The sequence below is a fragment of the Odocoileus virginianus genome, chromosome X (genome assembly GCF_023699985.2).
Source record: "Odocoileus virginianus isolate 20LAN1187 ecotype Illinois chromosome X, Ovbor_1.2, whole genome shotgun sequence".
In the NCBI taxonomy this organism is placed as follows: Eukaryota; Metazoa; Chordata; class Mammalia; order Artiodactyla; family Cervidae; genus Odocoileus; species Odocoileus virginianus.
Window position 1 is genome coordinate 2,886,362 of NC_069708.1, and position 23,455 is coordinate 2,909,816.

A 23,455-nucleotide genomic window follows, 5' to 3' on the forward strand; every position below is an offset into this window, starting at 1 on the left:
AAATAAGCCACAGGGATATAACATACAGCATAAAAAATATCAATAATATTGTAATAACTTTGTATGGGGATAGAGAATTTATGGTGATTATTTCATTATGTATGAAAATGTCAAATCACTATGTAGTACACTTGAAACTAACATACTCTTATAATCTATATTTCAATTGAAAAAAATCCTCACAAAATTTTCTTAAAAAAAAAATTGTCTAGGAATTCTGCTTATAGAGGCTTGCCTGAATGAAGACACAGCAGGTGAAAATGGGCTGGCAAGCTGCAGAATGGATTCAGAGGCAGAATCAGGGCATTTTTGAAAACTCTGTGGTCAGGGAACCCAGGAATATACTGGACTGGAATTACATAGAATGCAGATTGCGAACACTGCTCTTTTAAAATCACTCTTCAATTTTCTCTTTTCCCTACACTAGTCCAAAATATCTATTTTGTTTCTAAAATGGAATTACTTTCCGAGGAAATCTTGAGTTATATTTATAAAAACTTTTATTATTCACAATAGCCAAGATATGGAAACAATCTGAGTGTCCATCAACAGATGAATGGATAAAGAAAATGTGGTGTGTATATTATTTAGCCATGAAAAAGAAGGAAATCCTGCCATTTGCAACAACATGGAGAGAACTTGCAGGCATTATGCTCAATGAAATAAGCCAGAGAAAAACAAATATTGCTCAGTATCACTTATAAGTGGAATCTTTAAAAAAAAAAAAAGTCAAAACTCAGAAACAGACAGTAGAAAAGTCATTGTCAGGGGTTAGGGGAAATAGGGAGAGATTAGTCAAAGGGTACAAACTTTCAATTATAAGGTGAATAAAGTCTGAGGATCTGATGTAAAACATGGTGACTATAGTTGATAAGACCGTTTTGCATGATTAAAATTAGCTAAGCAAATAGAATTTAACTATCCCATACCCCTCAAATATGAGAGGTGAAAAGGAAAGTTTTTAAAAGTAATTCTTCCAATAGGGGTTTTAGAAAACATTTGTTTTCTAGGTTGCTTCCATGTCCTGGCTATTATAAACAGTGCTGCGATGAACATTGGGGTGCACGTGTCTTTTTCAGATCTGGTTTCCTCGGTGTGTATGCCCAGAAGTGGGATTGCTGGGTCATATAGCAGTTGTATTTACAGTTTTTTAAGAAATCTCCACACTGTTCTCCATAGCGACTGTACAAGTTTGCATTCCCACCAACAGTGTAAGAGGGTTCCCTTTTCTCCACACCCTCCCCCATTGAGGACTTTCAATAATAAAGCTTTAAAAATGGTTTAGGTGCCTTCTGTTATTGAAAGCTGAAAAATAACAAACTGGTTGATCAACGCCAAGAAAAACAAATCTACGCATCCTGAGCAAACACTAAACTGTAAGGAACATAAGATCAAAACGAGTATCTACCATCGTAAACAAAATAAAAGGCAACTTCACAGCTAAGTTCTCAAACAAAGCAGCTGAGGTCCCATAAAGCACACCCCAGGTTTTTCTCCCCGTGCAGTGCTAACCCCACATGCGACCATGTTAGGGACAACAGCGGCTGCCTGGGGCCAGTTGTGCTGCTGAGATGCTGACAGGGTTAACGCCATTTCTCGTTCTAACAACTACAGTGGGACAAACTGCTTGTGCTCTTCCTGAGGACAGAGACTGGGTACTAACCATGCTCCGGATCTCTTAGAGGGAGGTCTCCGCTTAGTGACTGTCACACGGGAAGGCGCAGACTAAATGAAGTTAATAAAACTGATAGAAAAGAAAAGAGAACAAAAGAGCAAACTCACAAATGTTCTTGCTCTTATGAAACTGAAAAGGTGCTTTCACAGTCTTTTGAAGGGACTAAGACTGAAGTAGCTAAGTGAGCAAGTGCCATGAGCTGAGCTGGTAATACTCTGATCACCTTCACCTGGGCCAGCCCGCCCTCTTAAGAAGAATAGCTCATTTAACCCCTGTGAGATAGGGGCGCAGTTCTGGCACTTGTTCTAGTTGAGGATGACAGCTATTCTGTGATTTACTGTGGTCTTCTGACCAATGAAGGATAAGACAATACTGCTGAATATGACAGGCTGAACTTCTCACAGATTTGACTGTGATGCTCGCCATATTTACTACTCGTACGAATCAAGCTGAGGAACACCTACCATAAATCAGATATCTAACACTAACAAATTATGCACCCATTACAGATGACCTTTGGAGTTGCTCAAGGTACAGTCACAATCATGCATTAAAAAAAGCCGCCTTTCACTGTAATGTGTGAATGTATGAAATTAAATGAGGCTTGCAATGTAATCAGTGTGGTTGGCTGCTTTAATATATTCCATTTCAATTTCAAATCACCACAAGCCAAGAGTGACGAATCTAATTTGATCAGTTGTTCACAAAAACACAGAAAAGCAAATGTGGATCTAGCAACACAGCCAGGTTTTCAAAGGAGTTAGCATTTTCTACTATCACCAGAAGTCATTAATGTATTTTTTTAAATAGTAATTAAAAACAATCCCACACACAATTCTTTGCTCATCAAAAATTTCAACCCCCACATTCAAAAGTTCAAAAGATATAATATTTAAGTGAAAGGTATATTTAATTTTTCTGAAGTCAATAACATATTTCAACAGTATCAAAAGAAAACAAAAATCAAAAGGTCTTATTTCTGACACTTATGAACAGCAGGGCACTTGGAATCAATGCAGTAAGTTTCTAGCACTGATTATTACTATCTAGCAAAAATTCATATACGAACACAACTCTTGATCTCCATCCCTATTATAAGTGTGAGGCAATACAACTTACAAATTTAATTACTGTCACACTAGGTCTTTAGGTCCTCAGCAGTTGTTTAGCAGAGCCTGCAACAAGCACCATGGAGAGACAAGAATGAGGTTGGTGAGCCCAGTCACCCCTTAAAGCTGTGATGTTCTTCACACTCACCCTAACTAATACACAATTTTCAAGGCTTTACTATTTTCCTCCAGGCCTGCATGAGACGTTTCTGGAAGAAAATCATGGGCTGTTTCCAGGAACTGGACACTTTAGGTAGGGGGGGCCTTCCTAAAGGCTCCCATGGTGCAAACACAGTCTAGTGTCACTCACCAAACAGTAGCCAGCATTGTACAAGTTTTAAAGCAGATCACGTCACTCTCCTATTCAAAGTGTTGAAGAGCTTCCTGCTGTAACGAGGATAATATTCACACTCCTGACCCAGATCTAGCCCCTGCCTCTCTCTCCAGCTTCATCTCCTATTACTTCCCCCTCACTGGCGGGCCTCCAGCCACACCTGTCCCCCAGCAGTTGCAAGATGCTCCAGCCCCAGGCTCTTTCCTCTTGCCCTTGGCCGAGAATAACCTGCCTGCAGACTTTCCTATGGCGGGTTTCTTATCATTCAAGTAACCTCCTTACAAAGAACATCCTACCCCTTGCACCAAACCACTCCCCCCATTTTACCATTCTAGGAGGAGTTGTTATTGTCAGAAATTACTGCCTTTGTCTCTCTCCCACAGAATGTGCCATGAGGATAGACACCTTTGGCTATGCCTGGTGGCATGGCAGGCCATCAGTAAATATTTGGTAAATCAAAAACACACTCACATACAAACACTATGGAGAACCATATGATCCACCAATCTCACTACTGGGCACATACCCCGAGAGAACCATAATTCAAAAATGTACCCCCAATATTCATGTACCCCCCCAATATTCATTGCAGCACTATTTACAATAGCCAGGACATGAAAGCAACCTACAAGGCCACTGACAGATAATGGATAAATGGATAAAGAAGATGTGGTACATATATACAATGGAATATTACTCAGCCATGAAAAGAAATGAATTTGACTCGGTTGAACTGAGGTGGATAAACCTAGAACCTGTTATACAGAGTGAAGTAAGTCAAAAAGAGAAAACAAATCATATATTAATGCACATATGTGGAATCTAGTAAAATGGTAGTAATGAACTTATGTGCAGGAATAGAGATGCAGACATAGAGAATAGACTTGTGGACATAGCAGGGGAAGGAGAGGGTGGAACAAATTAGAGTAACATTGAGACATATGTATTACCATATGTAAACCAGAGGGCCAGTGGGAAGTTGCTGTGTAACACAGGGAGCCCAGTCCAATGTTCTGTGACAACCTAGAGGGGCTGGAGTGGGGTGGGGGCGCAGGTTCAAGAAGGAGGGGATGATTCATGTTGTTGTATAGCAGAAACCAACACAACATTGTAAAGCAATTATCCTTCAATTAAAAATAAATTTTTAAAAAACCCACAAAAAATAAACTCATAGAAAAAGGTACAGGACAGTACATACATGGTGAGAGGCACTGTGGTGACATAGGTGTTTAAGGATTTCTTTTTAAATAGCTAGGAAAGATGCCATAGAGGAAGGGTGGGCTGGGGTTAAAGTCTTTGGAGTCTGTTGGATCCCAGTTTAATTATGGAACTATACTAGATTTAGATTACTGTCCTAGAAAATAACTTAGGCTGACCTTAGCACCACATGTGTAAAATGGGGAAAAGAACATCTATATTGCAGATTATTGCAAAGAGCAGCACAACCATACGTAAAGAGTCAAACTATTCAGTAAAGTAATAAGGGATTTCATTTTTTTTATTTGCTTGACATTGCCAACTACTACTGACAGATACCCTTTAAATAAAAACAGTAAATTAATAGCAACAAAAATATGGTTAAGTGTGAATATATGAACAGTCATTATATACCCTTGGAAACTAGGAAATTACAAATACAGATGGATAGGGATACAAATGGCACAATTTATAGAGTTTCAGACCAAGTGATGGTTGATATCTCTAATGAACTTCTAACAAAATATAATACACATCCCATTTCTCTTTTGAGACAAAGATCCAAAGACAAAAAACTATTAAAAATCTACAGGGATTTATTAGTTTACATTCAATTGAATAAAAGGGGAATATAACAAAGGATATGTATTAGTCAATTTTATTCTCCAGAGATGCTTTAGCCAAATCATGTCATAACAAAGACATCCCACAGCATGGCCTCTATCAGCACTGAACAAAAAGTAGCGTTTTTCCTTCTGCTTTCTTCATTTGAGAAGGAATGAACTATGGTAGCTTATTGGGCAGTAAATGTATTCAATAACACCAATCTTTTAAAACAATGAAAATCTCAAAATGCATCAAACACTTGAAGCAGTAAGTACTGATTGCATCCCGGAGGTACTTGCAACCAAGCCTTCTTTGTGCCAGTAATTCTGAGGCTAGGTTTGGGGAATTAGTTGAGAAAGGAAAGACCACTAGAAAAAATATCAATAATTGAGAAATATAAAAGGGTAGTAGCAAGGAGAAGGTTGCTTTGTTAAAAGTATTAACTGATAAAAATAAACGAAAACAGCAAAAGTAGAGACAGGAGACAGCAGTTTATATACACTGTCTGGTCTGAACCTATATTAGAATGGATCATGTCAGGTTAATTTTTTTAGTAGGTCAAAAATGGTCAAATGCCAGCAATTTTATATAGTTCAAACAAATACATTTACCAAAGCACTTAGGATTCCTTGTTAGTATGTAATGAATGATATTCACTAATTCATGCATGAATTTTGTACAAGTGTAAACTCTGAATGGCTTGTATTTGGACACAGCAGTGTCCAAAATGGTAACTATTAGGTGTCAGACTCCTTCCTTCATGGGCAAGAAATGCCTCTGTTTTTGTTGCTTCAAACTGCCAAATTTTTTTTAATAGCTGTTAAGGTTTCAGTAGGTGTGCTCAGTTTTCAGAGTAAGACTAATACAAAAAATTTAAGGAAGGAGTTTTGAAGTGTTGAAATATTGCAAAGTCTGAATAAAGGGAAGAGTCAAGAGAGTATCATGAAAAAACGAGTAACATGAACCTACTCCATAATGACTAATATTTCAAGATGCTCAAGAACACTGTCATGGCAACATAGGAATATATTTTAAAAATAACAGAAAGTGAGGATATTAAGGCACACAAATAAACCTGTCACTGCAGTGACAATGTATTGGTGAAGTGGGGCAGGAAGATGAAAGGAGAAATTTTCAGGTAAACACTCCAGTATTTAAAAACAAATGGTGCATTTGGATAGCTAATGTGATAATTTGAATTACAGCATGTGGTATTCTAAAAAGGAGTGCTGCAGAGTTGGCCCTGTGCTAGAAGGTGATTGGTTAAGCTTGTTCCAGTACTATTTATGATAATAAAATGTCCTCGCCTGCATTTATGGGGCAGGGTGATTTTCAAATACAATGAATACAGTGATCAAATTGTTACTGAGCAAGAGCTTAAACCCACTCCTAACTGCCTGGAAACTCTTTCTGTTAATTAGTCAGGACCAACGAAAGGTAGTGTGGAAAGGGACAGACCAAGTGAAGGGTTTAATTAACCACTGAGCAAAGAGTTGACATTTGCATCTCAATGCTGTCCCTGGTAATAAGCTGACCAAATGAAGATGAAGCCAATTGATAAACTATATTTTACCAATTCTAAGATGAACACCCTCCCCCAGGTTTTAACATCTTTAAAATCAGGATGTGTCTTAAATTGATGTCATTTTAGAATTAATGATTATGTTAATTGACAGAGAGGTTAGCTAATGGCCACCTTTCTAAAAGTCACTGTGATCCAATTCAAACCAGCTAACCATCAAAGATTATGAATTTTCTTTCATGATTGTATAACTACCACTAGTATCCTAGAATAGGGGTCCCCAATCTCTGGGATCTAATGCCTGATGAGCTGAGGTGGAGTTGATGTAATAATAATAGAGATAAAGTAGACAATAAATGTAATGCGCTTGAATTATCTGAAATACCCCCCGCCCAGTTGGTGGAAAAACTGTCTTCTACAAAATTGGTCCTCCACAGAATCAGTCTCTGGTACCCAAAACGTTGGGGACCGCTGGCCTAGACCATAAAAAAGACCAGGGAAGTAGACTGTCCTGGTCACCTACATTATTTCTGATGTTAAAACAGACCTCCAAGTATGTTCTTTATCTGGGTGAGGGATTTTTGCAGATTCCGTACATAAGAACCTTACCACTGGGACTTCTAACTTTGTTACAAAGAACACTACTGTGTATGACGCAGGGAAATCTATGCAGATACAGAAAATATTCAACGGATCTTGAACTCCTGGCGGAAAGGATACTTGCCACTGGGTAAGTAACTAGAGAAAACCTTATAGAAACTTTTTAATGAATTTTACTGACCATGTTGAGGTATGACAGAAAACAACAAAATTCTGTAAAGCAATTATCATTCACTTAAAAATAAAAAAAATATATAGCAAAAAAAAAAAACCAAAACCTGTTCAATATAGAGACCATGTGATGAAGGAAAAAACAGAGCTCTTAGGGTTTTGCACTGCCCAGTGAGGCAATCACTAATCACATGTGACTATTTCAATTTAAATAACTCAAAGTTAAAATTCTATTCCTTAGTAATACTAGCCACATTCAAGTTGTCAACAGCCATATGTGGCTAGAGGTTACCACATTCGACAGTATAGATACAGAACATTTCTCTCACTGAAAAAAATTATACAGGTCAATGCTACTCTAGACTACCGTTTGAAGCTGGGTTATATCTCAGCTGCTCCACTTAGCACCTGTGAGTTTGGACAAATTAATGAGCCTCACTAATATTTGGTTTCCTTCTTGGTGGATTGAGTATGCAATTGTTATCCTAACTCCCTGGGACACTGTGAGGATCAGAGTACCATAAAAAGGTTAGCTGCTAGTAAGTTGTATATTTTTATGTGATTTGTACTTTATGAAGGTAACTTTAATTTTTTTGCATTTTTTATATGAGTTGGATGTTTTTTACTGCTTAAAAATCCCAAGTTTTATGCCCCTTCCCTTTCTCTTCTGGTAAAAAAAAAAAAAGAAGAAGAAAGCACAATTCCGGATATATTTAGCAAACAAATGCCTACAGTAGCCACATGAGTAAAAGAAATGAATGAAGGGGGCTGAGGTGGGGTGGTAGCAAACTGGAGAACTCAAGTTCTGTCTCAACTGCTTTAGCCAATTGTTGTCATTCAGGAGTGTTGACTTAGTGTAGTTAGATACTGATTTTTGAAAGAGGCCCAGGAATTTGGCTTTTTATATGAAATCTCCAGTTTAAAAAATATTAGCAACTAATTAAAAATGGTAAATATTCTTCAGGCAAATTTAAACACATTTCGGGGTCATACGTGCCCACAGCTGTGCTACGTGACCTCTGGTTTCATATAGCAGCTACATTTCCTTCTCCATCCATGATTCAAAGCCTCAGAACACTCTTACAAACAAATGCATGAAATTTACTCCTCACTGTACCTCATGGTGAAACAGAAATGAAATTCACAGTGTTATTTATTTTACACAGATTACTATCCCCAGTATTAAAGTTATTTCTAGGTTACTAAAACATAAAAGGAGCTTCACTGGCAGTACAGTGGTCAAGACTCTGAGCTTACAATGCAAAGGGTGCCAAAAGTTTGATCACTGGTCGAGTAACTAAGATCCCTGTATGCTGAGGGGCAAAACAAAAAAAAAACAAACAAACCCAAAACTATATATAACTTTAAAAACATACATGGGCTTTAAATGCTTTAACATTATAAATGACCCAAATTTAGAAAATAGTTTATGTCCTCTTGAACCAAATGCCCAGAAAAGAAAAAAAAGGAAAATGATACAGAAAATTACACTTCTTACTGTAATTAAAGAGAATATTTTTCTTTTTACATTGCTACTCCAGTGGAAAATTACTGGAAATCTGGGGAAGAACTATAATGCTTTATATAAAAGCCATAGGTCTCTACTGATGAATGAGTTGAGATATTAAAAAAAATTTCCTAATTTGGAAAGCTTACTGCTATAAAGCAAAATAAATCTTGTAATAATTCCCCCAGTAATTTAAATGCTGAATACTCAAAAGCCCATTAAATTTAAAAGGTTTCTGTACTGTATATGGGAGCATACACAATTTTTTATTCCAAGTGTATTTAACTGTATTTTATTTTTATCATATACCCACCCCAAGGAACCAGCAGTTGCAGCCTTTTTATTCAGTTGATAATTCAAATATTGTTTCTAATACAAATATATGGTTTATCATGCTTATTTATCACCAACTTGGTATACTTCATAATCGCATTACAACCCCACTGTGTACTGAATACCACTTACAGTTCAAAGTACTCAAGATAAGTACTGTTACTTTCAAGAGAAGATTGGCAGTAATTAAAGGTCTTACTTAGTAGTTGTTGGTAACCACGTTTTTAAGGTTTTGTTTTTTTTTTTTAAAGAAAGTAGTATAGATATATTTAATTTGGTAATTCTATTGTATTAATGAGATCTATTTTGGAAACATTTTTTGGGGTTAAAACAAAGATGTGCCAAACTGTTATCAGTGCAGTGGAACAGAATGACAGGGAAGTATTTTGTAATTCATCAATGAGAACCACTGAAACATCTGTGGACTACATAGCATAAAACTAAATCATACCTGAACGCTAATAATAATAATAAAAAGAACAATAGTATTTTGCACTTATAGACCTCCTTCCAGAGGAATTTCAGAATGCTTTTTAAACACATGTTATTTTTTTTCTTCTTTGAACAAATAAGACAACTAAATCAAAGAGTAATAATGGTTGCCCATGCCACAAAGTGAGTCAGCAGCAAACCAGAAATAGATTTTCTAACTTGTTTATTCTCTTGCAATTATATTGTGCAATGATTACTCTGTTAGAGTGTATCCTGCATGTTACACGCAAGACATAGGTTCTCTCCACATTTCATATGGGCCTACTACTCCCCGTACTCCGCCTCAGCCTATTAATAATAGGAGTGTTTACAACTGACACTGCCATCAAGATGTATGCCTTCCTGCTGCATCAGTGAGGGTCCTGTGGGGAGACAGAAACACAGGAGACTACAAGCCTCTCAGTCGCCTCCATCTCCCCCACCTACATCTTCCCACCTACACACAGCTGTCCAGAGATGGCCTCCAGGCATATCAAGATATCATAAAGACTGGTAAAATCAAAGAACAAATTTTGAGCACTGGTAGAAATTCAAAGATGGCAAGGTCATTAAAGAGCTAGAACTGTGAACCACTAGAAAAATCCACAAGCAAAATGGCCAGCTGCTATGATCTATATACAGGTTCTGGAGGGCATGCAGTGGGTCTGGGCAGTGATGGTCCTCAATTGACACCAGTGGTATCAATCCTTGGACTTCCTGATTCATTCTACTGATAGAGTAGGGTGTTCATTTGATTAATAATGGTTTGAACAAAGAAATATCTAGTCTGGAATTTATGCCATTTCCTAAGGTGCATGGAATCACAGCTAAATTCTATTAGGAATTATCAGGAAGTAGGTAAATTTGGGTGGAAAATCAAGACCACGGAGTGAGGAGAGGGCATGGGCTAAATGTCTGATGAATGTATAGATGTATCTGTATGGGAAAAGTTTTATCATACAGTTGCAGAGTACGATGGCAAAGAGAAGAGAGGAGGGAGTCAGAAAAGTATTCTATAAACATTACTGTACTCTATAAAAAACAAAATGTAGTATGCTTCTACACTAAAGTATTCTAAAAAACAGTCTCATACTATTTATTAGGTGCCTATCAGAGGCAAGTTGCCACCAGTCAGACAATAATGTATCTAGCGTGGTTCCCGTCCTCAGAGTTATAATCTCAAGGGGCAGTGCTTAAGAGCTGCAGGAGTTGGAGGACAAAGCGATCACTTCTAGCTGGGAGGCCTTAAAGGATGAACAGAATATCAACAGGTAGAGTCGGGATTGAGGTGGGCCATGCAGGTAGGGGAAAAACCTCACAAGCAGAGGGATGTAGCCATGGTGGAGTCAAGGCCTGCTCAGGGAGGGGTCTAACCTGCAGGTGCCATGCAGTTGCTGTCTTAATGCTTTTAGGCATAAGGGGGATGGTCTGAAACCAACAGCATGAGATAAGGCTGATCAGAGACTCTTTTCTAGCTCCAAGACCCCAACGTTGGGAAATGGGGCTAACCAAGCTATTTGTCCTGCCCAGAGACCCAAGGTAAGCCCAAGTATGACTGTGGTGCCCAGACATGTCCTTCCAATACCTTCAGGACCACCACCTGGTCCCAGACCCTTTGAGTGACTGGCAGCCATGTGAAACTGCAAAGGGCTGATCTACGAGGATTCAGCCAGCTAAGCCCAAAGGTAAGGCAAAGATGACAGCAGGTGGGAAAGGTCCCAGAAATCCCAACTGTTGAGATGCCCAAATGCCAGGGTTAGGATACTTCTTAGTCACCCATCTAATCTCTTTGAGGACTTTCTACCCTCCACAGTGGCCCTTTCCTACTTTCATGATATAAGTTAATGTTGAAAATAACCTGTGCGTCTACCACCAATTTTGCTGCAAAGCATTTATTTTTTCTTCTTTCATTACCAAAAAACAGTTGCTTCCAGCTTACTTTTCCCTAGCCCTTTTCCCCCCTTCACTTTATTCTCAAATGCTATATTAGGTGATAGAACATCATAAATGACTCCCTTATCTAGGAAATAATTCATGTGCTTGATTTAATTTTCCTTTCTACTGTCTATTTAAATTGTTATCTAGATGCCATCCAATCTCTTTTTCTATATCAAAGTCAAACTTGATACCTATTTGACAAGAAGCAGTATTAAAGTCTGAAGAGTTTAACTAACTCTGAGATTCTCAATACTACAGATGTGCATCAGAGTCTCTGTGGGGCTTTTTAAAATACATAGTCACTGGGGCCCCATCTCAAATCTACTGAACCAGATGTTTGGTGGTGGCATCTGGACACCTGTCATTTTAAAAGGTATAAAATAAAATAAAATAAAAGGTAAAAAAGATACATTTCAGTTGTTAAGAAGTAATGTGCTAACATATATGACTAAGGAACTTGGTTTGGCCAAATTTCTACACACAAATACAACTATTTTTTACCCTCCCCAGAAAACAGACAACAGTTATTACTGATAAGGGAAATATGTGAACAACATGGAAATGACTTGTGGATTATTCATGTTTCAACCCCTCCCATTAGTACTGATAGTGAGAAATATATGACAGTTATCACAATTGATTTTAAGCTCCTTGAGAGTAGAAACATGTCTTTTTCATACTGCAATCATCTAACAACTAAGAATGGACCATTTAAAACACATCTGGTATTGTGCCAGAGGCTGGGGATACAAATACAAAAAACCATGGTCACAGAGAGGCTTCAGAAATCAATTCAGATAGAATGAATAATAGTAATAATAAGTACTATCACAGTGGTTTGGATAAAGTATTATTCTCAGAAATAATAAAACCAAGTGAAATTCACTGCATGTTTACTATGTGCCTAGCCCTATTCTATGCATTTTAGATATCACTCTGTTTCTGTATCATCCCATTTAAAATGAACCTTACAAGGCAGGCACTATTTTCCTCCAGGCTGTACAAAGGATACGCACAGGGTAGGTTACATGCCCCAGAATTACTCATCTAGGAAGAAGTAGAAAGTCAAAACTTGAACTGGACATTCTCGCTTCAGAAAGGAGATTTTTAATACTATATTTCAGAAGCCTAGGTCAGTGCCCTCGGTGCTCAAAAATCTCCAGCAGAAGGAAGGAACAAACAACAAATATTTACAGAGTGCTCCCACAGTGTGCCTGAAACCCTTCTCCCTAAGGCTCCTGAACACTACAGGCTAAAACCTATGATTGTTTGTATGATTCTTTAAAAGCTTAGGCAAAAGACAAATATTATCTTTTCCTCCACTTCAGTAATGGGATCAGAAGTTAGGTTTCCATAGCTAACCCTTAAATAGATCCCTTCACGTCTCTGCTCTTCTAGTTTCAATGAGCTTACATCACTTGGGAGCCAAACTAAAAATGACATTTTCAGGACATTGCTTTCAAGAATTTCCCACATGTCCTAGCATGTTACAGTGACACTGCTGCAATGAGGAAGAAATTTTCTTAGAATTAGGTGAGAGAAGGGACAAATCTAAAGATGCTATTTCAGGTTGAAAGAAGGAAAAAAAGTTTCTTGATTCAGGGCTAAGGGTTGCTGCCAACAGCTTGTTTTGTTTTCAAAGATCAGCACACAAAAGTTTCACAGAGCTGGAAGGGAAAGATTTGGATGCTAAGTTAGATGGGGGCTGGGGGGGGCATGATTCCCATCATTCCTTTGGGAGCAGTAGAAAACTAACAAAACCTCTATAAAAGAGATGAGCAAGTCTGCTGTGAAAGGAATGACCCCTCACATATAGGGAAAGCAATTTGCATCTACAGATCTCATTGGTATAAACGACCTCCTTCAAAGAGTGAAAACCTCAATGGAAAGCCACTATATACCCATGAAAGGCTTTGCCGGCTATTTGTTGAGCTGTATACAGACTAACAAACAGGAGTGGTTAACCTGGCGCACCATGCACTATAGAGATTTTTTTTTAAGTAGGCTTAGTCAGCTAATCTTGTTGAGATTTCTCTCATACTACTGATTTCTTATTCTCAAAATAAATTAAGAGGCTTCATTCAAAATTCCCTGTGGTCTACCAGCTTGAGTTTGTTGGGTGTCTTTGATTGTCTCTTGTCTTTAGATTCCCTGCCTTGTCTCTTTAGATTTTGCTGTGCCCTTTGGTATTTCCCGTTAGTCCATGTCTGGAATAGCTAATTACATGGTAGCATAATTCCCGCCCGTACAGCAAGGAATAGCAGAACCTTGCTAATTCACACCAATAACTGAAAGACTCCTGTGTAAGTTACTGAATTATGCAAATGAGCAATAAGTGAAGAAAGATGATTCAAAATTGTATTTCATTCATTTATTTTGACAAGTGTAGTTTAGTCTTAATTATTTTGAAAATTTCTTTGTAGCATACTAATAAATTTACTGTGGCACATTTGTTAAAAGTGATAAAGTCTTTACTAAGAGAGACCACTGTGTGCTCTGCTGGATAATTTCCTGAAGACAGGCTTAGTTCAGACCCTCTCTTTTATCTTGGATTTCACTGACTTTTCAGCATCTATTTTTTTGTAAGATAATATATAACATACCAATAAAACACAGGAATAATTTTAGGAAAAAACATTTACTACATAAAACAGGTCCTATGTGTATATAAACTTTCATCATGATGACAGTTAAAAAATTAATCATGCTTTAAGAGAACACTTTTACATTCTCTGGTCATAATGCTAATAGGATTTTATTTTTATCTTTTACATAAAACTAATTCCAAAAAAAACCCCTATTTCCATCTGTCACTCATCTTTTTAAATTCTTATTTCTGATTTCTGTTTTGTTTTGTCTTGCCATACTTCCTTCTTTTAAAGTTAACGATGTCTGTTTTAAGGTAAGTGAATATATCACAGTAACGTTTTCATGTCAAAATACTTACATTATTATATCTAAGCTAAATTATTTAAGATAGGAAAACACTTTGATACACTTCTGACAGATGAATCTTGCAGGATGGAGTCAACTTCTTTCAAAACAGCACCACTGGTTACAGTGGGGAGTGAAGAGCAAACAGCTTTCCAGCTTCCAGTCTTGGGTTTTAAGCTCCACATAGAACAGCCTCGTAATAAGTTCTTTTTGACTAAACCTCCAATTCAAATGTGTTTTAAAAATCATCATGCATTTGTCAACTGAGGTTCTTTGATTTATAAAAAGCTAGATCAGCAATACAGCACTTAAACAACAGAGGGAAAGACAAAACTTAAGTCCCAAACTACATGCCAGCATCTGGCCTATTAAAATCTCATCTGCTCTTGAAGTCCCAATCCAGGTTCCATCTCCACTGGGAATCCTTCCTGGAGCTAAATGTGGGAGAGCCTGCAGCACTTCATGCCAGCCCTTCTATTTGCCTTCAGGTCAAAGTTTCCCTACTTTGAGCAGGGCAGCTGTGACAGTGCAAAGAAGGCTGGACCCTCATACCCTGCAGTTTTGCTACCTCGGGAGAGTCATTTCATCTCTTTCAGATTATTTTTTCATCTGAAAAATGTTACTTTATCTAATAGGTAATGTAGAAGACAATGAATGCTAACGTTCTCCATAAAATATCAAGTCCTTAAAAAGTAGGCACTTAGAGGGTGAATGCTTGAATAAGAAAATGATCAGAAGTATTATAACCTCTAAAACAGGAGCAAGGTCTTGGTTGTACCTGGGCCCTTTACATATCACACAAGGCAGAGACTCAACAAACACTCATGGAAAGAATTTTGGCAGGATGGAGTGTGAAGCAAGGAGAAACAGAGAAAACCAGGTTTACAAACCAGCTTTGGTGATCTTACTTGTGGAGTTAGCTTTTATAATAATTTCTTAAAACAAGAAAAGTATGTCAGTATCTAAATTGGCCTGTAAACCTATCTTTTTTGTGAGCATAGATGATTTAAGCCTTAAAGCTCTAAAGGATGGTACTACGGCGAATAGGTTTCTCAGGGCATTTACACCGGGGAGAGTGCAATCAGTGTTAATTTATTTGAACTCAATGACAGACTACTAATTCTGTCTAGTTACTGTCCTGCTGGCCACAAGGTAAGAGAATGCCAATGGGCCTGAATAAATTCATGACAACTATAAAAACAACTATTCTAAGACTGTGTCAAACTGATGATGGGTTTTCTTTGTATACAAGAGTTTATATTTATTATATGGACATGACAGTACAGCATAACATAATAAATGGATGCTGACTAAACACATGCAAAACAATACCACATCTGGGCCTGGGGCTACTGAGTAACTGAAGATATCACAGGGACACAAGTAAACTTTAAAAGTTATGGCTGAAGCCCTTAGACAACTATGGAAAACTTAAAAAATTACAGACGATAATGAAAACAAAGTCAGTTTTTGTGAAAAGCAAGAAAGCAAAGCAAATCAAAACCAAACACACAAAAAACCCCACTTGGTTTAAACATTAAGTCAGGTTAAAAATTAAATCTGTACTGTAGTCAGAAAGGTGAGGGCCAAACAAAACACTTCACTTTTAATCATTGAGGCTATTCTGATATGGCACATGCAATTGGTTAAAAAAAAAAAATTTAAGAAGATGCATGAAAGGCAAGTGCTGTCTCTCATAAACGTAAAAGGAACAGAAACAGTTCTGAGAAGAAATGCTATCACCACAGAGACAAGATAAATAAGAAATGAAGGAGACATTAAATTCTGGACTAAGTAAATGAGCAAGATTCCCAAGAGGAAAAGAATATTCAGTTTAAAAATAATCCCAAACTACTAGAGAAAAATACCAGAGTCAGAATGAACTTGTTTAAATCCCAAATATTTCTGAGAGCATGAAACAATTCTGGATGACTTTAAATCCTCTAATTTGCTTGAAGCAAATGGGGCTGGTGTTTGCATATATTTCATTGACTTTTTTTGTTTAAAGTCACATTTATTACAAATTTTAGTTGGTATTAAAAAGTCATAAAGCCAATAGCTGATAAAACCACAAAGGATGTTTCTTTAGAAAGATTTAAGAACAACAAAAACAATAAAGGGAATGCCATATGCTTTTAAGACTACAGACCTTTTAATATTTAAAACTGCATTTTTAAAAGAAGTAGTGTGATACATGTTAAATGGCTGATTCAATACCGTTCTAGCAAAAAGCACTAATTTTGAGAGGAAGAAAATTTAGTTTAACTATATCTAGCCAAGTGCTTTATTTAAGTCACGTTATAACAGATTACTATAGATGTTATACAAATATCGATAATTCAGTATTCCTGAAACTTAGAGTACATTCTATCTTGATAGTTAAAGGATCTACTCTCTTCTCTGCCATGAGTATTATAAGCCCTTTTCTCCTAATTAATCTGCAATTAATTCAACCAACCTCCAATTAGTCTTCTACAACATTACCCTACTTAGACAATAAAGCAGTCTCCAGACTGGGTTTTAAACCTGGGCTAAAATAGACTCCTACAGACCAAAAATGGTTCTGAGATTTCTCTTTGTAGTATAATTTAGATGTCATATCTAATTTGCTGTCATGACTATTGTTTCACTGTGCAATTTGTATGTCGCTTTGAATGGTAAAGACATCAGAGCTTTATTGAATTAAACCTTCTGTCTTTATTTAGGGTCTGATGTTACATGTTTATGCGTGTATGTTTATGTCTCAAAAGCTCCTTTTGACATCAAGTAATAGTAGAAAAGGATTATGCTTTTTTGATATCTCTGCTCCCAACTTGGTAAATATAAACACAAATGGGGGGAGGTGGTGGTGGTGGAAGCCCTCTTTAAACAAAAGAAACAAATTTTTGTTATTATTATTTTAAAGACTGAGATAACTAAATAAGCCGTTCACACTACAGAATCATAGAGGGCCTGGCTGTTTTATAATCTTAATGCCTTGACTGTCGATTCTATTAACCAACTGTTTCCTAAGAATTGCCTTTTTTATTGATAGTTTTTGTGATGCTACCTCAAATACAAGATATTATTCTTATCACAATTCCATAAACACAAAGAAATGCAAATGCTCCCTGGCTTTAATTCATAAGGAACAAGGGCCACCTTACCTAGATTGCAATACTCAGTTTAGTGTTGGTCTGTTTGTCCTTCTCCTGGCCTTTGAGTTCAAGTTCTAACCTAAAGTCAGGACTAAGACTCACCATGGAAAGCCTCCCAGTAGACCACTGGAATAGCCTTTTAAGTAATTTTTAGTGCATGAAATTTCATAAAGTTTTTACTAGATAATTACACTTCCTGATTTTGTAATTAGTGGAAGTACATGCAATTACATAATAATTATGATAGTAATTACGTAATTAAGATGTATAATTATGTAGTAAAAAACATCATGGAAATAAAACCATCTACTGTGTAAGCACAATACATTTTAAAAGTAAATTCACTAGCTCAACTGTTTAAAAATACTTTTCTTCAAAATAAAGTGATTAGCTCACATTATTGTCTAACTGCTTGAAAATGGTTTAATATTTTTTCCTCATTGGTGACAGAAGTATATATATTTAAAGTACATGAAAAAATCTTAGGTTTTTCCCACTTTCAAACACTTGAAAAATGACAGTATATTTTGCAAATGAAGACCATCAACCATAGCACCATCACCTAAATAATACCCTTGCTTATGCTTCTATACTTGTCAAAAGGGACAAAGAACTTGCCCACTGATAGGACATACTAGGAAAAGATTTTATAAAACTCATAACACATCTGTAATCACATCATGCTTGTAAGCTCATTTTTACATAAAAGTGCAAAACTTGAGTGCATATTTATAGTGGGCTTATAGAAAAGGCATGCTATTAGAATCCAGAAGTTTGTTGTCCAAATACACAGCAACTATGCCATATACAACTTTCACTATCCTAAAGAGGATGACATAAAATATACAAAGACATCTCCACTACTGACAAAGCAACTATGGTGACAATTTCCTGGAAAATGTAGTTCTTCTTCTGTCACACTGTAAAGTTGTCTTTAGTTAAACAATGAAACAAAAACAAAACTGGCAGTATTCAGAGAGAAAAGCAAAGCGGTCGGTATGAAGGGGCTTCAGTCTGCCACAGGAAAACATCAACTTTGTCATTCTTGTATTGAGCATAAAAATAGAACAGGAAAGTCAGCAACAGTAGGAAAATTCCAAAGTAAATTTTGTAGTACCAAAATTAAGAAATACAATCTTGGTTTCACGTCAAAAAATTCTAGTTCAGAACCTTGAAATCTTTACAAGCATGCTGAATCAAGGTTGTCATGAGGCCCAGAATGTGGTGACTGGGGGAGACTGTACTCTGGGCATATACAAAGTGGCCCTTGTATGAAGTGGCTATAGAGCTACATTCCAGTTTTCTCTTTTATAAGCCACTCATCTTGAGAAGCTGAAAGCCATTTTGAAAATCTTAATTTACTTCTCCCTTGTTCCATCTAGTTAAGAAGAAAAAAAGTGGAAGAACTTATGCTTTCCTGCTTTTCCCCACTCTCCCAGCTATGCTAAGGCTACTACAATTTTAAGCTTAATTACAGAATATATTTCGGAAGACAAGGCTGTCATACCAATTCCACCTCAAACCTGGCTAGGCTTTCGATATTATGCCCATTTGTCATTTTAAAGTTTTGCCAAAGGATGCTTCCAATCAATGGATGAATATAATGGAAGTAGACTTTAGTTACTAAGAGGGGAGAATGTCTTAAATCAGTGCTTCTCAACATTTAATATGCCCAGGAATCACCTGGGAATCTTGTTAAAATGTAGATACTGGTGCAGGAGGTTTGGGGAGGACCTGATATTTTGCATTTCTAACAAATTCCCATGTGATGCCTATGCTGCTGCTATACGGATCACACTTTGAGTAACTAGGTGTTAGAATTGACGTGGAAAATAATGCAGGGAGAAAAAAGCTGACCTGGGTTCACCGGTATGTTATTTTTTCCCTCAACTGCTAAATTATTGGAATCATTATTTCAAGTTGAATAAAACATTTCTTTGTAAAATTTCCACTCTTATAATTTGCTTCTTGTTACAAAAGCAGTACATGTCCATCTTATATAAAGGAGAAAATAAAAATTATCCATAATCCACCCACAGATAACAGCTGTAAACAATTCTAGTGTTTCTTACCAATTTTTCCACCGTGTATATAAACTACACATTAGAATCATAATAGTTACTTACTTTTGGACTTTAACTTTATATTATTAGTATTTCTCTAAGTCATTAAACATTGAAACTATGTGATATCTAACAACAATGAGGCTCCCCTCCCCAAAGCTCAGGGTTATATGAGCCATTTTTTCTATCATCAAAATTCTTTGTTTCTACAATCACTCCCTAATCATAAATTGTTCTAAACTACCATGTTAGTGTCTCCCCTGATAAAAAATTCACTTAAACTAATGAAAGGAATGGGGTGGCAAGAAAAAGGACTGCCCCGCTCCCAAAACCTCAGATCTTTCTTTTTTTTTTTGGCTGCAGAACACAGCATGAGGGATCCAAGTTCCCACAAGGGATGGAACCCATGTCCCCCGCAGCAGAAGTATGGAGGACCACCAGGGAAGTCCCATCAGATCACATTTTATCCATAAGAAAATGAAACAAAAGGAAAATGGACTTTAAGCTGCCCATTTCAAAACCAGTTTCTGTAATGAAAATGGTTTTTCATAATTATGAAAAATATAATTTTACGAGCAAATTAGTGCTTAAATGAAATTCTACCTTTACTTTTCCATGTATTTGGTAGGTATGAATTGTTTTGTGTGCTCTGATATTATTTATTAAAAACACAGAAAAGGTCCATTTCTAAAATTCAGTGGAATAGCCCATGGGCTTAAAAAAGTGACATAAGAACTGAATCAGACAGGGTGTCTGACACAGCCTTGTGAGGCTTTAACAAAGTAAATTCTAAGAATGCCAACTGGCTTAGAAAGGACTCCAGCGGCTCTTTGCTACTTGTATTTCAGACTTCTAGCAATGATATAACTCTTATGCTTTCTCTTTAGCAGTTAGGAATAGTAGAAATCCTTAACATCAAAAAGGGAGCTGTCTTAATAACCCTCAGAAAACTCCAAATTCCTATATGCACTAAACCATATAATTTTTTCCATACAATTCTTATTTTCTGGCAAAAAACCCCCACAAAACCCCAAAACACATTTTTAGACTCCTTAGCTTTTTAGTATTAATTGCTATCTCTCTTTGGGGTCCCTACTTTCCACAATGTAATACATTCATTACCACTTTATGAGTGTAACTATTTGGCTGATGGCGAGCAGAGAACAGGACTCTGTGGCAGTGTGGATGAGGGGCAGCCACCTAGGCTTACTCATTTGTTAAGTGATTTGACATTCTTTTGATTCAATTCAAATTTGGCATCAGCAAAATGAGAGCTAGGACATCACTCAACTTCAGTTTCATTTGCAAAGAGCTGAAATGACAGATATTAAATCCGAAAACATCAAGGAACTTTAGTGACATTAATTTATGGCACACACGAATCACGTGAGCAATAGATGTATTATTGTATGGTTTTAGAACTTTCCAACACACTGCCATCCATTCATGGACAGAATTGCTTCCTAGGACTCGTTCCTCCACAGTTCTCAAAGCGCTTATTGGCCATATTTTGAGCTAAGAATTCCTTCAACAAATATTTAGTTAGCTGGCTCCCCCATGGGCAAAGCACAGATCAACAAGGTACAACCCTTTGCCTCCATGAACTCAGTGAAAGAGAAAAAAACAATCCAGGACAAATCCTACAAGAAGGGCACTCACAGGGTGCTATGGGAACGCAAAGGAAGGAAGCTCATACTACATTCAATTTCTTCATCAATATAATGGGGCATGATCCACTGCTACCTCGTGGGGCTGCTGTGCGGACTCATGCTGGACATCTAAAAGGAAGATAGGAAACTATATAAGTACCATACAGAGTGAAAAGTCGCTCAGTCGTGTCCAACTCTTTGCAACCCCATGGACTGTAGCCTACCAGGCTCCTCCAAATAGGGTTAGCGTAATTCTGGTGACACTAACAGAAACAACAAATACCTGCAGACTTGACCATCACGTATAAAGGAAAGACAAAAGAAGAGCAATGTTGACAAGAAATGGAAAGTTTAAGAAAAAAAACAGCAAAGCAAGGAGGTGAGAAAAAAGCTTGAAAGGGGAAGTCATTGGGAATTTCACCATATTGAGAGAAGTAAGGAACACAGCCTCTGAAAGGGGCTGTCCAGTAGGCTGTGGCCCTCAGGCTGCCCATGGCCCTCTGTAAGAAACAGGGCTGACCTGAACAATAGTCTCTCTAGACCTAAAGAGACTTCCCTGAGAAATCAGTCTTCCTAACAGATGCTTTTCAAAAGTCCACAGGTAAAGCACCTTCTTTTTGCTAACATTTATGCTGTAGCTTCAATTCCTTTCTTCAACACAGTCCTAAATCCTGGCGTCCCTATTCTGGCAGAGACAAATCAACATGTAAAAATTTCACCAAGAAGACCACATGTTATGGGTTGAATTGTATCTCTTTCACCCCTAAATTCTTATCGAAGAGGGGTTAAAGTCCTAACCCCCCAGTACCTCAGAATGTGATGATATTTGGAAACACAGCCTTTAAAGGGCTAATTAAGTTAAAATGGGACACAGAGAGGTACAGAGGGAGGACCATGTAAAGACAGGATGAAAATAGCCACCTACAAGCCACAGACAGAGGCCTCAGAAGAAGCAACCCTTCTGCTACCTCGATCTCAGGCTTCTAACTTCCAGAACAGTCTGAAAATACATTTTGTTGTTTAAGCCACACAGTCTGTGGTACGGTGTTATAGCAGGTGCAGCAGACTAACACACCATCCTACTACAGCTGACACACAGAATAAGACGAGAGAAAAATCTGGTAAGACAGAACAGGAACAAAGAAAGTGGTTTTTCTGTTTTTGCTTTTAGGAATAAGGAAAAATCAAACATTAAAGTGAAAAGGCAATTAGAGTTCAAAAGAATAAAAAAACAAGCCACAGACTGGGGTAAAATATCTGCCAGAGACACATTTGGTAAAAGATGGTTACCCATCAGGGTCTTAAAGTGTTCTACATACAGGTCTTTTGTTTCTTTGGGTAGATTTATTCCTAGGTATTTTATCCTAGGTATTTTAGGAGAGGGTGAAACGAACAGAGAGAGTAGCCCTGAAACATATACATTTTGATACGTAAAAAAGATAGCTGGTAGGAATTTGCTGTCTGATGAAAACCAGGAGCTCAAACTGGGGCTCTGTGACAACCTAGAGGGGTGGGATGCGGTGGGAGGGAGGTTCAAGAGGGAGGGGACACATGTATACCTATGGCTGATTCATGTTGATGTATGGCAGAAACCAGCACAATATTGTAAAGCAATTATCTTCCAGTTAAAAATGAATAAATTTTTTAAAATGATGTGATTAAAAAAAAAAGGTTATCCAAAATATACAAAGAACTCTTAAATAAGAAAACAAACAACTCAATTAAAAATTGGGCCAAAGAAATCTCACCAAAGAAGATATATGAATGGCAAATAAGCATACAAAAAGATGCTCCAAATCATATGCCATTAGGGAAAGGGCGGTTAAAACAACAACGAGATGCCACAACACATCTATTAGAATGGCCAAAATACGAACACTGACAACACCAAATGCTAGGAAGGATGTGGAGCAACAGGAACACCCGTTCACTGCTCAGTGGAAAATAACATGGTACAGCCACTTTGGAATTCAGTTTGTCAGTTTTTTACAAAATTAAATATCATATAATCTAGCAATTTGTTCGCTGGTACTTACCCAAAGGAGCTGAAAATTTATGTCTACACAAAAACCTGCACATGGATTATGTTTACAGCAGTTTTATGCATAATTGCTGAAAATTGGAAGCTACCAAGATGTCCCTCAGTAAGCTAACTGATAAATAAACTGTGATACATCCAGACAACAGAATACATATATTTTTACACCTT

At 37.1% G+C, this 23,455-nt stretch overlaps 1 protein-coding gene across 5 annotated transcripts in view; it reads right to left on the reverse strand.

Moving 5' to 3' along the window:
- Positions 1-23,455, reverse strand: part of POLA1 (DNA polymerase alpha 1, catalytic subunit) — a 300,499-nt gene that overhangs the window by 36,322 nt on the left and 240,722 nt on the right. The window contains exon 37 of one of the 5 annotated variants that reach the window (XR_011485784.1): positions 21,257-21,375. The exons of the other annotated variants lie outside the window; for them this stretch is intronic. The gene's annotated coding sequence lies outside the window, so the exon portion shown is untranslated. The remainder of the gene's footprint in view (positions 1-21,256; positions 21,376-23,455) is intronic. 5 annotated transcript variants of the gene reach the window in all.